At 39.4% G+C, this 17,807-nt stretch overlaps 1 long non-coding RNA gene across 2 annotated transcripts; it reads right to left on the minus strand.

The window, feature by feature from the left end:
• Nucleotides 1-523: 523 nt before the first annotated feature.
• On the minus strand, nt 524-17,541 carry LOC121885357. 2 transcript variants are annotated; one of them, XR_006092547.1, is made up of 3 exons: nt 17,452-17,541; nt 17,173-17,318; nt 524-1,649 (listed from the first exon to the last, which is right to left on the minus strand). It is a non-coding gene; the product is annotated as an uncharacterized LOC121885357 (long non-coding RNA). The 2 variants fall into 2 exon arrangements; XR_006092546.1 differs by lacking the exon at nt 524-1,649 and adding an exon at nt 13,656-14,810.
• Nucleotides 17,542-17,807: the final 266 nt, after the last annotated feature.

Here is a 17,807-nt window from a genome sequence, read left to right on the forward strand (position 1 = left end):
ATTAGATGTGGTAGCAGTGTGGCTCTAATCACAGCAAGCTCAGTCTGTTGGACCCCAACCTTGGTCCAGACTGAAATATCTCAACAGCTTTTGAATGGATTGACATTAAGTTGTGTACAGACTGTATGATTTTGGGCTGACTGAGAGGGAATTTGACAATCCTGAGAGAAACATGGTCACATTTTTGATCGCCAAATACAAAACGGTGTCCTAGATCTTGCTGTCAGACCAATTTGGAGCTTTGACGACCAAAGACAACCTGCAGCATAATTCTGACAGTCAGAAATTTAGGACCAAATTCTCACAATGTGACTGCTGCCACGACCCACATCTATAAACCAACCAATCAGGAAACATTATGTAATGATGCAGAGTACACTGGCCAATGTATGTATCATTTTTTAATAAAGTTAAGGAGAGCATTGTTGTTGTATAATCTTAAGGAGCCTTAACACACTGAACTAAGATAGTAAACAGTAAACTTTATACCTTCATCATGTTAACATAGTTACTGAGAGCATGTTAGTGTGCTGATGTCAGCATTTAGCTAAAACTACCATCTGATTTTACCTCATCTCAACTTTTGTCTCAGTTTTGTCACTGGTGGAAACTCAAAGCCAAACAGCAAAATACAAACTTCGCTTCTTGACAGTAGCATGTTAGCACATGTTCAAAGGAGTGAGCACATCAAATCATTCCTGAATAATAAAGTTTTCAAAATTCATTTGGGGCTGCCTTCAAAATCAAACAAAGCATTGATCTACAGCAGGTTGAGCAGAAGCAGAAGCACAGAGCTGCTCTACTTTAATCAGCTTGTCATGCTTTTCTGTGCAGATCCCAATAAATTACAGTTTATAAAAGATGTGTGTTTGCCATAAATCACTCACTGGTGCACAGGACGCTTTGACAAAGGAGCAGTTCACACAGTTTACTACGGTTCTTTGAGTCGGTCATAGATGGGATGAAATCCAAGAGACCTGACAGCCAGTCAGCAGGTGTTGCTTTAGTGCAAATGAAGCAGATGTGGGAACATTATCTTGCACCATGTCCACACAAATCCAGATCCCGTATGTGTCAACCTGCACGGGTCTTATCCTCATATTTATGTGCATTATTATTATTATTGCTTGTGATATAATTTGTCTTTCTGTGTTCACTCTCAGTCAGGAAAATCCACCATAATGCACAAAAATATGAGAGTAGTAACCAAGTTGAAAAATACTGTAATTAACCTTAAATGTAAACTAACTATTTACTGTGTACTACTGTATATTCACATATTATATATATGATGAAAATACAGAATAAACCATGTAAAGTTTGACCTTAGAACAAACTGGCCTTCAAATGGTCTCACATTGTATTTATTTTTATGTCAAATTGTTACAGGTCACTTTTACAGTACTTACTCAAAAAATATATATATACTTGGCTCTATGTCTATGAATGTGTGTGTGTGTGTGTGTGTGTGTGTGTATGTGTTACCCCCTCTGGTCTGAATGACTGAGCAGTGACCCCTCCATGAATCTGCTCCCTGCTGGTTTGAAGCTCTCTGTAAAGCTCCTGTGGTTGCTGGTGTCTTCATGTGCGTCTCAGGTAATTTATGGTTTTCAACCCTGCATGCACTCAGCCAGCTTTACCCATGAACTCTGCAGGAATTCGGTGCACACACACACACACACACACACACACACACACACACACACACACATAGGGAGTGTAAAGGGGACTGGAGCAAATGGTGAAATTTTGGGTTTTCCATCTGAGACATTCATACCAAAACTTTTTTTTTTCCTTCTTTCGATTTCTTTACTAACCATAAGTAATTCCAGAGTTACAAATGCAAAATGTGTGGACACCACCGTCACACTCTTGAAACATTGAAACCATGTGTTTCCACTCTACACTGTGACCTGGAGAAGTCTCCAAAATCCCCAGCACAAGCCCCCAAGCATCTGCCACCAAGGGTAGAGTCACCGGCCCGCTCCACGCCTCGCTTCAAACCAGATTTTCTACTCCCCGTGCCAAGGTGCTGCCATATCCCATTTCTCGTCAGACCTTGATGGACCTAATGTGGGAATCCATTATCACTCCCATCCTCTTTGCGGCTTCGCTCTGTTCTTTCTTCATTCTCGTCGACTGTCATAGACCCACAGCGTATGCCTCCGGGGGTCCCCAGCACCCTGTCTAGTTCGTGCTGCCCCAGCGCGGGGTCATCCTCTGCTTTAGTCCTGTTCACCCTTGTCAAAAGACATTCTCTTAGTGTCAGTACACAGAATAAGAGACAGTACGTTCAATGTAATGGGTTGGAATCTAAATAAAAGAAGTTTTGTTGGACAGCCACACTTGATTTTTCAAGGCTTTGAATAGATGTGCTTGTGCTACAGTTACTTGACCTCTCGGTGCCCAAGTCTCCGAACAATCGCTCCTGTGTTTTGCAAACTGTCAAACTCTCAGATGCTTCCATTACTATAGTTAAGTTGTACGACTATACATAAATGTTCACCACAAGTAAATCTAACTATTCTCGTTTTTTGTCACTTTGACACACACACACACACACACACACACACACACACACACACACAGCACCTCTTTCACTCAGTGAACTCTTCACCCCAGCTGCCACCAGAAGGCTGTCATGCTAAATTATACCTATCTTGTTTTGCAGCCACTCCCTGTGATTGACAGACAAGGCGGTAAAGATCAGAGAGATACAGATTAACTCGCTGTTTATGTCTTGAGAGTTTTTCCGTCCGCACTCGGCAATTAGATTACAGCTGTTTTGAAACACCAGAACAATAGAAAAACCTGTAAACGTCTTTGTCGTTTTGTTTAATGACAGTTAGCAAAAAAAAAAAAATACGGCACCACAACCAAATATGCATTCTGACATCTGTTTCTGTTGTATTTTAAATAGCAGTGGTTTAAAATAGTCACCACCATTGTCACCAAATCTTCACACTATGTCGGACTGATGGGAAGGATTGGAAAGATTTCCATGTTATGGGCTTGCGAGTGTTCATGTCATGGTTGAATGATAACAGAGTTGGGTGTGTGAGGGTTTAAAACACTCTGCATTGACAAAATCTAAATTTGGCTGTCATAAGGCGTCCCTGTTTGCTTGGTTTTCAGGCAGAATCCCAGCTTTCAGAAGAATCCCAGTTCCCCAGTCGTAATTATGACTTGGAAGTCGACATGAACGTTATTTCCAAGTCAGAAACTTCTCATTACAGTAAATCCAAAATGTGAATGTGTGATTGGCTTTACTGAAACACAAAAAAATGTAATCAGACAGATCGCAATTTCCATGTCGGCCAAAAGGATTTTTTTTGTATTAAGAGTACGTCCACACAAAGCCGGTGAAGGTAAAAAAATGCAAACTTTCTCTATGTTCCCAGTTTTATCCCTCTGTTCAGACTAAAACAGTATTTTTCTTTCCCAAAAGCTGGGCTTTTCCAAAACAGTCTCCAGTGTGTAAATCTTAAAACTGCAGCTCGGTGTTTTCAGTGTGTACAAAGAAAACTGAGCTTTCGTAAAATGATGACGTACTGTAAGCTGCGCGGCGAGCAGCTGTGTGGCAGTAAAGTGAAGAAGAAGTTTCTCTGTAAGCAGTTTTGTTTTGTTTTTTTTTTTTGTCGGCTGAAAAGAGTACAAAGAAAAAAAGAGATTGATTGTGGACAGAGGTCTCTACAAAAACAACCTGGAAACACTAGTGTGGCTGCAAGAAAATAAAGAAATATTTTAAGAATTAGACAGCTTAGTGTAGACGTAGTATAAGGACGTTTTCTGGTCTGAATCAGTGAATGAGTTGGTCAACTTGTTGCATTCACCTCGCTCATTGATCAGATGTGCCTCGGGTGGGAGCGAGAATGTTAACATAGCAAGAAGGCCCAAATATCAAGAAGCCAACATACTTCATTGTTGGTCCAGGTCAGACTTTGATTCATTCTCCAGCTAGCTGCTTCTTTAGCAACTGTTGATTTTGCTCATTTGCATCCCAGCATCACGTTTGCACCACAAATGAACAGCTCCAGAATAAGTTTGTGACAAGACCAAAGTCATTTCCTCTAAAGAGTCTCTGTGCAGTTATTTTGGTCCACAAGTACTAAAAAACACAGGTTTGATGACACCTTTCAGATTGTCTTTTGCAGCTAGTTTTAAGTACCGTTTATACTGTAACACACAACCCTTAAACACAACCACACACATGCATGCACATACTGTACTGCAGAATACACATGTCCAAACAGTCATCCAAACACATTTATACACACAGTAGAAAATGATATCCAGGTGGACGGAGCAGTTTTCATTTTCTTTTTGCTCCCAGCTGAGTGTTTGGGGAATTGAAAAAGGTGAAAACAAGGCTCCTCAGAGAGAGTGACCTTTGACTGTGTTTGTTGGTCTAGACCCAGGCGTGAACCCCGAGCCCCAGGGCATGCTGGGAGTTAAAGCAGGGGTCGGAGGTCACTGAGATGGGCAGCAGAGCAACAGCGAGGCGACAGAGGGGTTAAAGAGGGGTAACAGAGACGCACAACTCTTTTATTTGCCCCATGACAGGTTTTTTTTTTCTTCTTTTTTAAACCTCTTATGAATCACTATTAGTTATTTAATATGTTAAAATAATCTTTTAGTTCCATAAACAGAACAGGATCAAATGCTCAGTCATGAATTTCACCTGACAATATACTGTCTTGGCCTTTTCATATTGAATTAAGTGTCCATTGATGTGGAATATGGCTAGCTGCATGCCTCATGGAGTCTGTCTGCATGAGATGAGTCAATACACGGTCTCAACAAGGTCCTCACATAACACACCCATAAATCCCCTTTATGACAGATTAGAGAGAGCAATGGCTTTTCCACTCGTTTACCCATAAATACAGCAACACGCTCAGCTGGTTTATGCCTCTCTCTTCAAATGATGGAATGGGTGAGCTGATGTTTATAGCTGTCATAGACCAGCAGTGAATATGTCTCTTACTGGCTATAGTCCAGCTGAACTTCAAAGCAGTAAGAAAATAGAGCCGCTGAAAGTAATAGAAAAGGAAAACAGCTGTGCGAGATATGATTTAGCTTTGTTCTTTCCAGAGTGTGTTTTGTTGTGAGAAAGAACAAACAAGGAAAAATTTTGAGAAATCTTCCCACTGCACTTTTTTGGAGAGATAATATTTCCCACGCCAGTTTTTTAAAAGTTCATCTCACACATATTTTGGATTAGCAATAACAGAGAGGAAGAGAATGCAAAAAAAAAAAAAAAAAAAAAAGACTGCAGAAAGGGAGAGAGGGAAGACGAGCGGCTGTGTGAAAGAGAGAACAGGTTAGAAAAGGAGCCAGGCGAGCCGTCACATCTGATGTAGGCGTTTTTTCCTGACAGCTGTAATTCTCCAGCCTACAGAATTTCATCAACAGCAGTTGCGTTTAAGCTGTGCCGCGGGGCAGCAGCCCTTTCAAGTCTCCTTCCTCTGACAGGTAGATTTATTAGTCCTGAAATTTGTACATATCACATGTCACTCATGGCAAGCTGTCAGCGTGTCAGAAAGGCCTTCAGGCTTTCTTAAGGTGGATCTGCCCGGAAGAGGTTTACCCATCAACTCCCTCCATCTCTTCTCACCCTTAACTTAACTCAGTTCATACCCACCCATTTTAAACAGGAGACAGAAAAAGGGCAAAGAAGACACTGAAATTTGTCATCTGTCTTTTTCAAAGGGAAAACAGAGGGGGGCTGCCATTTTAACTGATAAGTAAGAGACATGAAGACTGTGAAAAAAGCATTAACCTATGTTAGAATATAGGACCTTCGAGTCTTAAAGGGAGCGTATCATGCACATTTCCGGGTCAATATTTATATTCTGGGGCTCTGGTGGAATATCTTTGCATGATTTACAGTTCAAAAAAACTCCTTATTTATCTTATACTGGCCCTTTATGTAGCCCTTTAGTTCAGCCTCTGTGTGAAACAGGCCGTTTTAGCTCCTGTCACTTTAAGATGAGCCTGCTCTGTTTTGATTGGTTAGCTCCAGGAAGCTGCATCTGAGTAGACGTCTGACAGCTCAGGAGGCTACGAAAACAAACAGTAGTAGTATGATTTTAATTCTTTTTCCTTCTTTACTCAAAATGGAAACTTCTCAAATGCATCTGTATATGTTTGAGTTTGAGTCCGACATATGTGAGTGAACAACGCAAACAACCCATGGAACAACCTTACAACAAAGGCTACGTAACGGATGGCCATCTGTGGGTATACGTAAACAATGTGATGTCATCATGAGGAGGAAGTAGAAGTAACAAAGCAAACAAAGCCCTCGGAGCAGGTTGAAGCCCTGGAGTTTGACTTTCAAGGGAGCATTTTTACATTTGACTATGTTTAATATAGACATCCAACTTTATAACAGTTTGAAAATAACAGAAAATAACAAAAAGCCTGATATGTCTCCTTTAAACGTTTGGCTTGTGTACTTGATTATAATAATATTTATCATTTCAGCTTCAGTGATGAAATCTCACAGCGATACCGGTAGCCACAGCTCTCCAACAGCCTCCACTAGGAAGATGAGTTGTCAGCAAAGATGATTTTTAAACAAATCCTCGTAAAAGCAACAGTAGCAATGTGAACATACGCTGAAATGTCGATTATTATCCATTTCAAATTTGTTCAGAGTTAGGGTCTGGTGTTGTTCCCCCCCCACTGAGAGACATTTCTCGTGGTTGGAAAGACAGACGGGAGCACAAAGGATTAATGCTGCGTTCCAGACAACTCGAGACTCGAAAAGTTCCAACCTCCTACTTATACTTAAAGTATGATGGAACGGCTCTCAAAGTTGGAGCTCCGACTGGGAAACTCAGGCCAATGTCATGCACCCCAACTTCACAGAGAAGCAGATGCACTGACATCACTCAATATGGCAGCGTCCAAGAAAAGCAGGTTTCAAACGGTGTTGAATGAATAAAACTCTCAAAAAGAAAGAAAGCAATCAGAAACATGAAACGTTAAGGGTACTTGGTAAGCTATTGTGCGTAATATTCTGACTAAACAGCCTCTTACCGTATCCTCCTCCGTTTCATTGGTGTATTCAATTACAGTAAGCTCTGCTAACGCTGCAAATATTCATATGCTGCCTGCTATAAGAAGACGAGTTTCTCACGATCAGCCATGCTGCTTATTGAATTGAATGCTTTTAGCTCAACATTTGGGATTTTTAACTTGGAAATTTCTGATCTCCGACTTGAATGCTAACTAGCTACATCCACGAAAGAGACTAAAAGTGTGTTTGGACAGAAGTCTAAACAAGTAGTCTACACAAGTTTGGCCAAAATGTGCCAATTGTATGTTAGCTGCTAGCTAGCTAGCAATGCGTGCGCTGACCACGCCTGTAAGATTCTCTCCTTTTACCTCTTGTCTCTGTACGCTTATGAAACGTCTACTTGTGTCTTCCACTGACTTCATAAGCAACCACCTCTAAAATTTGCTTTGTGTTTGAATGCACAAAGAGTCTACAGTGACTCTATGAGGTTTAACTTAGGTACAACACTGATTTTAGCTAAATGCTAAAGTCAACATGCTAACATGCTCACAGTAATAACATACTGATGGTTAGCCAGCATAATGTTTACCATCTTAATCTACTGTGATAGCATGCTAACATTTGCTAATTAGCACTAAACATAAAATACAGCTCACTATGAGACAGAATCCCTTAGTTTTTTCACTAATACTGATGGAATTAAGGTATTTATTAATGTTAATTTTAAGGGGCTAGTTACTGAACTTATTAATGAATTGAAGTAAATTAAGGTATTTTTAATGGATTATTTGCACAGATTAAAGGTTTTAGGAGTAAAAACCCCTTAAAAACATTACTGTATTCATACCATAAAATGTTAAGGGTGGTTTTAATGGGTTTTGGCTCTTTTAAAGGGGTTTGGTATGTTTTCAGGGATAATTTAATTAATTAATGGTAATTTACGGGATTCTTGTTTCATAACACTGAGGGGAAAGTTATTAGTTTTACAGATATTTGGTTATTATCAAAGAATGGGACAAATTCAAATTTGGACCTGCTGATAGCACTGGATGGCAAACAACTGAATAGTTGTTGAGACATTCAAAATCACAAATGTCAACCTCATGGTGGCACTAGAGTGAAAGTCAGAGAATCACCAAAGTTAGCAGGATACATCGTCTGGGAACCATGAATGTCTGTGCAAAATTTCATGGCAATTTATCCAATAGTTAAACTCAATAATGGCTTTAATAGAATAAAATCAGAAACACGCAGAGTAACACAATAAATACACAAGTTCATACATAGTCTGGCTATGTTTACAGTATATTTTACAGCAAAATGGCAGCCAAAATGTCAACAAATGTGGATGAGATTGACGCCACTATACATATTGTTTTATATACCAAATACTAAATCCTAAATTGTCATGTTTCTTTGATATTTCTTCAAAAGTAGAGACACAAAATGGAAATTCAGACTGATTATCAGGCCACTACAATTCTTTCTCTCTCAACCCAACTGGTCAAGGCAGATGGCCGCCCACCTAGAGCCTGGTTCTGCTCGAGGTTTCTTCCTGTTGAAGGGGTATTTTTCCTTGCGGCATTTGCCAAGTGCTTGCTCATGGTGGGAATGTTGGGTCTCTGTAGAAGAGTATGGTCTCGATCTGCTCTATGTGAAAAGTGCCCTGGGATGACTACTGTTGTGATTTGGCGCTATATAAATAAAATTGACTTAACTTGACTTGACTTAAAAGTATTGTTTTTCAAAGGTGAACTAGAAAGTGGTTCTTTAAGATTTAATGGATGTTTGCATGACCACTTTGGCTTCATTTACACTCTTAGCAACCAAATAATTGGTAACAGTGAAGTATTGTAGATGAACTGGGGATTTATTTAAAACTTGTGTGATCATTTATGTGGGTGCCAGGTGGGTTTTGTTCTAAAGCTTTGTGTCAAGAAGCCAAGTTGTAAAAAAAAAACTGTTCCTTTAAGGCAAAGACATTTATTTAGCTTCCAAATCATAACTACCAATGGTGTTGATTTGCTATTTCAGTCAGTACAACATTTACATTCACAGAAAACAGCCTGTCATATTATCAGCAGAATTATGGCTGAATGTTGAGAAGGGACAAAGAGTGAAGAAGAAAAATCACAAGCAACAGTTAGAAAACCGAAAAAGCAAGATGGAGAGGGAGAGAAAGCACTCTGGGGTCCGTCTTTCAGTTCAACATCTGGCCCTGATATTTCAGAGTTAATTAGTCATGCAGGGGTTGTGTGTAGATAAATCTATCATCCCGCGGTGCACAAACCATTTGAGAAATGAAAGGAAGTGAGGAGATATACACAGTCCGGGCTCCTTCATAAATCACAGACCCAGATTAAAAACAGACACTGCCGTGATGAGAGGGAGGGATCAGGACAAGGCTGGCCCTGGACTTTCTCACACGAAAGCACACGTTCATACAGGATATTTACACACACATATGCACACAGACACACAGAGCTGCTTAAAATATAACTTTTTATTACTGGATCCTTTTTTACAGACATTCAGAAATGTTAAGAAATATAATGTGCTCCTCACATAACGACCCCCTGGTTCTCGTCTTGAGATTTTCTTTATTTTATAGTAGCCTTTCCATCCATCATTATTTTTATTTAATGTAATTCTGTTTTTCTTGGCTCGAATTTCGAAGGGAGGTCTGTGAGCTCTCTACCTCTCCTGCGCAAGTGTTTTCTTTAAATTCATGTGTAGCTGAGTAAATGTAGGCGGAGAGTGTTTTTACTGTATATGTGTATAAAAATAAATAAAATTTCTGCTTCATTGATACCATCATTAGTTAGCTGAGCTGTTTATTTAACTGTTGTTTAAACTTTATTTTCATTATTTTAGTAGAGTAAATTCAGAGTCATCAGGGTGAATACACAAGTTCATACATAGTATAGCTGGGTTTACTTTATGTTAAGGGTTACTTTCTGAAATGTCACAAGTATACATCTTTATTTAACACTTAATTAATAGATGAAATTTCCCACCTTGTACACCGTCACACTGTATATACAGAAAGAAAAAGACAACAGCAAGGAAGATTAAATTAAGGCCACTTCAAGTCAGGAATTCAAAAATTGGAGAATTGGCCTTGTAGAAATACCCAGTCATTATACATACATTTCCTGCATTTATTCCACAGAGAAGGACGACGAAAGTTAAGCATTAATAATACATGATAATAGTAATACAGACTTAGTACACGTGGTCTCTCAGAGGGCTTGTGAGAACAGTGAAAAATTGGTTCGGAGGGGAGGTAAATCACATACATTATTCTCCCTCATTGTACCATGTCAACATTCACATGCAATATCCATTTTGTCCAATGCTTAAAGGGGACATATCGTGCTTTTTGTGATTTTCTGTTATTTCTGTTATGATGCCAGATGTCTATGTTAAACATGGTCAAAGTTACAAAACATGAAGTGAATGTCTGGAAAAATGTCCCCTGTAAGTCTAAAGCCAGGGCTTCAGCCTGCTCTGCACGCTTCGTTTGCAATGTTACAGATCGGATTCGGGCTCGAACATAGGCGCCGATTTATGTTTTTACCAGTGGGCGCTGATTGGGGAGGTGTGGAGTTGGACTGGCCATTGGGAGCACCAGTCCAACTCCAGACCCCCCTAATCAGAGCCGACTGGTAAAAACAACTGACATCAATACCTAAGCAAAAGAGGGTGCAGTTTTTTTTTAAGATGCAATTTTTAAAAATTCATTTATTTTTGATCGGTGGGTGCTCGAGCACCGGAGCACCTACGTGATTGGAGCATATTGGCTCGAACTTGTACGGATGTATTTGAGAAGTTTCCATTTTGAGTAAAGAAGGAGAAAACGAAATTAAATCATGTTGATGTAGCCTCGGGATCCGCCAGAGGGCAGCGCTTCCTGAGGCTAACCAATCAGAACAGAGTGGGCTCATCAGGAGGGGGGATCTTAAAGAGACAGGAGCTAAAACGGCCTGTTTCAAACAGAGGCTGAACTGAGGCTGCATTTAACTGTAAATCATGCAAAGATATTCCAGTAGAGGCCCCTGAATATAAAGGCACAGCTGGAAATGTGTATGATATGTCCTCTTTAAGAAATGTATCACTGTAGAGCCTCAAAAGAAAAAGTAAAACTCCCCATTTCACACATTTCTTTTACAGCTGCTATCCACTCTTCTTTTGATGGGAGTGTTTTTTTGGCTGTCCATGTTTAAGAGGTTGCCTTTTTTTTTTTGCTTGCTACAAGAAATATTTTAAAAATATTTTTGTTGTGAGGTTTTACAAGAGCTGTTTAAACAGTTAACAGTAAACTTACTCAGCAGCGGAGGCCTCATAAAAACGTATAGCGGCCACACCATCTGCTCTCTATCCCTACAGTCTGACTCAGCGGAGGAAAGAGTGGGAGGAGAGGAGTGACAAGAGGGAAAGACAAGGAGCTGAAAGAATGACAACAAGGACATGTGAAAGAAGAAAAAAAACAGACAGAATATATGAGGGAAAAGGGAGAAGAAAAGCCACTGTGACAGTGTTTATGTTAGTCTTTGAGAGACAGAAGCCCCGGGGCCAAACTTTGGTCTCCTCTGATTCAGGGTTTCATTAAGAGCTGTCTACCCTCGCCTCAGCACAAGGTGTGTGCATCTCTATACTTAAAAGGACCAAATATACTCATGACAGATGAACTCCTGCAACATCAACGCAGCTTCTTCATCTAAAAAGAGTCAACTGAGGACACTGAGGTCGTATAATATTTCTGAAAATATGAGAGACTTAATGACGTAAAGAGGAGTGCTAGACTTATTTCCACAGTTGTTTCTGGTATTTTCACAGACCATCAACCATTCAGCAAGATGGGGACAGGAGTTCATTATCTGACACGAAGAAATATTACAGCGCAAGCACCAAACGTTGACGAGTATAAACCTGGCTTTCGACTTTCAAACACATTTTAGAATTTACTGAAAATAAAAAACAGCTCAATGAATAAAGAAAATCTAAAAAAAAATTGTGATTACTTTAGATACTCGGAACAGTTTTACAGAGTTTAGAGAACATAAGAAAGTCTTTATGCTTGGCTGAGGTGGAAAAGTTGATAAAAGCAAAAAATCAAGCTCTTTAAAATATACAAGAAAAAAATATAAATGTCATCTTTCCATTGCATTGTCCACAGGGTTTTCCATTATTTGAGGTTTGACTGGAGCTTTTTAAATTAAGTCTTCTCGTTTCTTCTTTTGTAGCAGTTTCATGGCTCCAGACTGAAGAATAAGCCCCACCAAAAAGATTTTCCTCTGCAGATTTTCTTGAAATTTGGTTAAAATTTGCACTGCCTTAGGTTGTAAACTTGACTACAGTCAGCTACTGGAATAAAGACAGTTATTACTGAACCATCTTTATGCTGTGATCATCCCACATTTCACATGACGAGCAGGGCAAAGGCTAAAAAAATGCTAAAAACCGCTTTATGCATCCATTCAGGACTCAGTTTAGAATTCTGATACGGGTTAGGTTGGGGTGACACTTCATAGCTTTAAAACTGTGAGAAAAACAACTTTCAAGGACTTTTTATTTGATCATTTCTTCATTCTGAGTTGAGTGTTTACAGCCACAAAAAAAAAACAAAAAAACAAAACAGGAGTTTGTCTCCTTCAGGAAATTATCACTCAAAAGTATCTCATCATAAAGGTGTTAATGTCAATTCATTTGCATCTTAATTAAGACATTTTCCTGTCAATACTAATTCTGAGACATAATAAAGTTTGGATTTTAAAAACAAGTAACTGGTAAAAAGGAAAAAAAATAATCATTGCAGTCTTAATTTGATTAAAAGTGTGTTACACAATGATCGGAGCAAAATGGAAACTGGATGCTGACAGTTAAAGGTCTGAACTCTAAATCACCTCGACCTTTAATTTAAGGTTGGTTTAGGATTTATAGGTTTAGAGAAATATGGTCAGGTTAGGGTTGGGGTAAGGGGTGAAGGTTAGCAGAGGGACAAGGTCAGAGGTTAAGAAAGGGAAAGTGCTGAGTGTTAACAGGAACATGTGTGTGTGTTGGATGGGGATGGAGGGGGTTATAGCAGGGTAACGTCTCCAGAAAATACTAAAATATTGAGAAATGTGAGTGTGACATGCAAGAGATGGAGAAGAACAAAATAATTGGTGTAAAAATAATTTAATTTATATATAGTGTCTATTTTCCTTTAACCTAAACGAGGCTTTGACTGCAGCACAACATACTAATCTCCATTTATTTGTTTCAAAAGGTCAAATAAGCCTTAAACCATATGTTACATTATGATTGTTTACAGATTTGTTTATATTTCTGAGTGAGAAGCGAGAGAAGCAACACTTTTTATTATCTTGGTACACTTAACTGAATGTGAAACTAACTTTTTGGACATAGTGCAGCAAGTTTAATGATTCATAGCTGATGATTCAAACAATCTTCCAAATCTCATCATCGAGGCCTTTTACTGACAAAACCCTCATTGTCTGGTTTCATTTTGGAAAAGAGAAGTTTGTAAAACAAAAATCTAACTATAATACAGTATGATTATCAGTAGAGGAAAGTAACTGGAAAGAACTTTACCTAAGTACTGTATGTACAATTCCTGCTACTTTATACTTCTACTTCACCACATTTCAGGAAAAAAAAGGCATTTTTCTTCAGCCAACATTGCCACCACTGCCATTGTCATGTATAATGTGTATGCTACAAATAAATCTTACATTACCTGATAAATAAATTGCTGCATTGATACAGCACTTTTATCCAAAATGCTTCAGTATTCAGTATTTTTCAGCCCAAGGACACTTCGACATGCGGACTGGAGGAGTCGGGGATCAAACTGCCGACCTTCTGATTAGTAGATAACCCACTCTACCTGAGCCGCAGCCGCCCCATAAGATAAGCTCGCATCAAAAAGCAGCGTCTACTTGTTTCAGATGTCTATGAGTTGTTAGCAGTACCACCAAAGAGTGATTTCCCCGTCAAACTCCATATGGTATCATTTCAAAACAAAAGTTCTAGGCCAAAAGAACATAAACTAGCTCCACCTCGACCAGTAACAACAGTAAAACGCTACTTACAGTACACATTGATGCATCCAATAATGTCATAAAGCATCAGTCAAAAGAGACATTTTTCTGCAGAGCAATGACGTTTAGTTTTGATACTTAAAGTATATTACTGACAACACTTCTGTCCCTTTATTTACTTTGATTTTGAATGCAATGAGGTACTTTTTACTTAAGTAAATGATCTGCATACTTGTTCCATTACTTATAATTACCATGTATGACTTTGGGTTATTTTACTTTATTACCACAATGTAGATCAGTGTTTATATACCCATCTATTTAAAATGCTGTTATGCAAAGTCCTGATCGTGGCCTAAAGCTCTGTTGTGTCACTTCTGTTTCCACGTAGCGTTCTGCAGGAACAGAGCGGACTTGGTAAGGCAGCTGATAGCCATCTGACCGGGAAACACTAAATCACAGATGAAACAGCAGGGGGGGAAGCTGTAAATCACACATTACAAAGAGCCTGGTGAAAGCGCAGGAACATTGCTTCGCCATGACATCGTCCCTCGTAGTCTGCCTTCAAAGCCGGCTCAGGCAGGAAGCACTCATTCCCATTTCCTGTCTGCGTCACCCAAGGGATGACAGTACAACTGAGGTGTGAAGGAAAATCACATTTTTTCATGTTTGGATATATTCTTCCTCCCAAGGACGTGCGAATCCATTGTGATGGTGCTCACGACTGTTTCTCCGAGCTGATGAAAAGAGATTACAATGGCACAGGAATCACGTTTGTATGAATGTGAACTCTGACCATGATAAAGCTGTTGTCGTGGAAACACTGATGATGGGTTTGTTGGTGTCAGGGTTGGTTTGGTTGAAAGTTAAACAAAGGAAGACAAAGGACTTTTTCCAAACTATAAACACCCCCTCCTGTCATCTGTGTGGGCGTTTGTTTGTGTGTGTTGATTTATATATTGTGCAAACACAGTATTTAAGCGCGTGTGTAATAATATTAGTTATAATAATATTAAATCAATTATATATAGCACTGCTCAGTGTACTCAAAGAGGTTTTACAAGATAAGAACATAAAAAAATCAGGTGGAAATTAATAATAAAGATAGTCAAAAAGAGCCGAAAGCCAGAAAAGCCCCGAGGTTTGACCCTTAATTATGTGGATTTGTAAGAGAGTCTAGCACAGCTGGACCTGAGGCAGCAAGAGGCTTTTGGAGGAGATCAGTGAGGTAGAGAGGAGCTAAATTATTGAGGGCCTTGTAGATGGTGAGGAGGATTTTATAGTTAGTTTTATAGTGTAGGTCATGGAGAACTGGAGAGATGTGGTCTCTGGAGCAGAAGAGTTTTGAACATCCTGCAATTAATTGAGGACTTTGGTTACTGTAGAAGATGCTGTTGGAGTAATGGAGCCTGCTTGTGATGAAAGCATGAATGTGTTTTTCTGCAGCAGTAAATTACAGTTTCTGTGCTTGTGGCAGGATTTTATTTTTAAGCACCAAGAAATCTGTCCAGGAGATCCGGTAGAACTGGTTATATGTTGAAAATATAGTCTTCAAATACCATTAAAATAAAGGTTATAAACCACAAAATGTAAACTTTTCATCTAAATTTAGTCCAGTGGTGTTTTTAGCTGCTCCAACAAGACACTGAGACTTTGTGGGAAAAATGTGAAGTAAAATCCGCAAGCCTCTGCTCCATGAAATCAATTTTACTTTCAAAAACCTTCATTAAATCTTCATGTTTCGGTCACATCCAGTGTGCCAAGAAAAGACTGACCAGGAACCGCTAAAGACCGAGCAGTTTGCCTACACATGGCTTATGAGCTGCCACGCTGCATGTTTCTTGCTAGCTTGGTGCTACGTTTCCTGGCTGAAATCCCACTTTTACGCTAACATGTGTTTCCGATTTTTATTAAATGATGCATTTCTTCTGATTGCAATTAGTGGCGTAACGGAACAGAGTTGATCCGTGATCTGTACGGAATCCCCCCCCCCCCCCCTCGATTCGACACGCATGTGAACCGCGGATTAATTGCAAAATTTAATGTCTCATTTAAGACAAAGTAAACAAAGTGCTTTAAGTACAACTCATGGACAGACAGTGTGTCGCTAACAGGGATTTTGAAGAACAACGACCAAACCAGCATCTAACGAGTCCGCTGCTGGTATGTTTACACGCTGTTTAATGTGCTGCAGCTGAGCAGCTAATTAGCTACCTAGCTGCTAACTGATGTTAGCGGGGCACTTTTACCAGGTGAATGTTTGTTTGGTGGCTCGTTCATCAATGCTTTCATGTTTGTAAGTGATCATTAAGTTTTGATGATGTGGACACCGGCTATTGTTTCAATCACTACCGTGTTTAAAGGAGGAAGGTATCAGGCTTCATATTGTACTTTAATTTAACAATTATAGAGTATTGAATATTTTATATATTTTAAGATTTTATTTAAACATTGGACATCTTGAATGTTGTTTTCACTTAAGACCATGGGCAAAAATTCAGTGCTTAAAGTGAAAAAATGGCAAGCAAAATTATATTTGTCTCCTTTATTTTTTTTCTTTTTTACTATCTGAACTGTGATTTTTGTGATCTGTTGCACCCCTAATTGCAATGCAAGAAACCACGGAGTTTGATGATTTAAATCCTAAGTTTAGGGCTGCAAGTAGCGATTATTTTCATTGGTGATTAATTGATTAATACATTTGTCTATGAAATGTCAGAAAATGCCTGTTATAATTTCTTAGAACTCATGGTGACGCAGAAAAACTTCAAATCCTCACTTTTGGGAAGCTGATACCAGCAAATTATTTTGCGCTTTTGCTTAAAAAGATGATGAAGATGGCTCTACATTAGCTAACAAGTAATTCCTTCTGGGTTTAGCTAGCTGTTACACCGCAAAGCACTTCCACATCCAGACTCTGGAGACTCAGAAGTGATACGTAAATGTTTTGTTTTTTTCCCTCAAAGCTGGCATCATTACAAATTTCAAACTGGTGTTTTGAGACTGTAAAACTTCCACATTCACACAGACCGACTTCATCCGTCGATCGTGATTAAACCAAACATCCCTGATTCATCTGTACACATATGTGAGACTCACCTGCTCCTCCTGTCACTCAGCAGTTGCCATGGCGAGTTAGCTGACACATCCTGACACAGCGATGTGACACAGTTGACGTCGTGCTACTACTGTAGGCTCACCTGTCTCCCAGAGGCCCACAGTGATCAATCATTCACCCCTTCTTGCTCAGAAAGTCAAAAGAAGGTAACAGGTAATGTACAAAACAGCCATCTCACACGTTAATCTTGCTCTACTAAAATGCACCACTGCAATTATTTTTGTTTAATTTAATTATGGTGTAATTTCCCCTCTGTTCACCTTTTTAGACTGGTACTGTAGATCTTGTGTAGCCAGCACGCTGCCCAGACCACGGTGATGATGATGCTCATTTGGGTGCGTTTGATTTGTCACATTGCCGGGATGCAGTTAGTGAATGTGAACCCCATTAGCCCCGGATCACCAGACTTGTTAGCAGCAGCACCTCCTGCAATAATTTACAACCCTTTCATCTCAACAGAATGTGTTTCTTGTAGAGTATAATGGAAGCAATCCATTCTCCCTGTCAACGCTGGAAAACACTTTGTTTTCTGTACAAATTGTGTTTGGGTGGAAGATGCTGGTCGAGGTGGAGATGGAGGGAGGAGGGGGCAGGAGATTTTGCCACAGTTATGTCT

Source organism: Thunnus maccoyii, chromosome 19 (genome assembly GCF_910596095.1).
Source record: "Thunnus maccoyii chromosome 19, fThuMac1.1, whole genome shotgun sequence".
NCBI lineage: Eukaryota > Metazoa > Chordata > Actinopteri > Scombriformes > Scombridae > Thunnus > Thunnus maccoyii.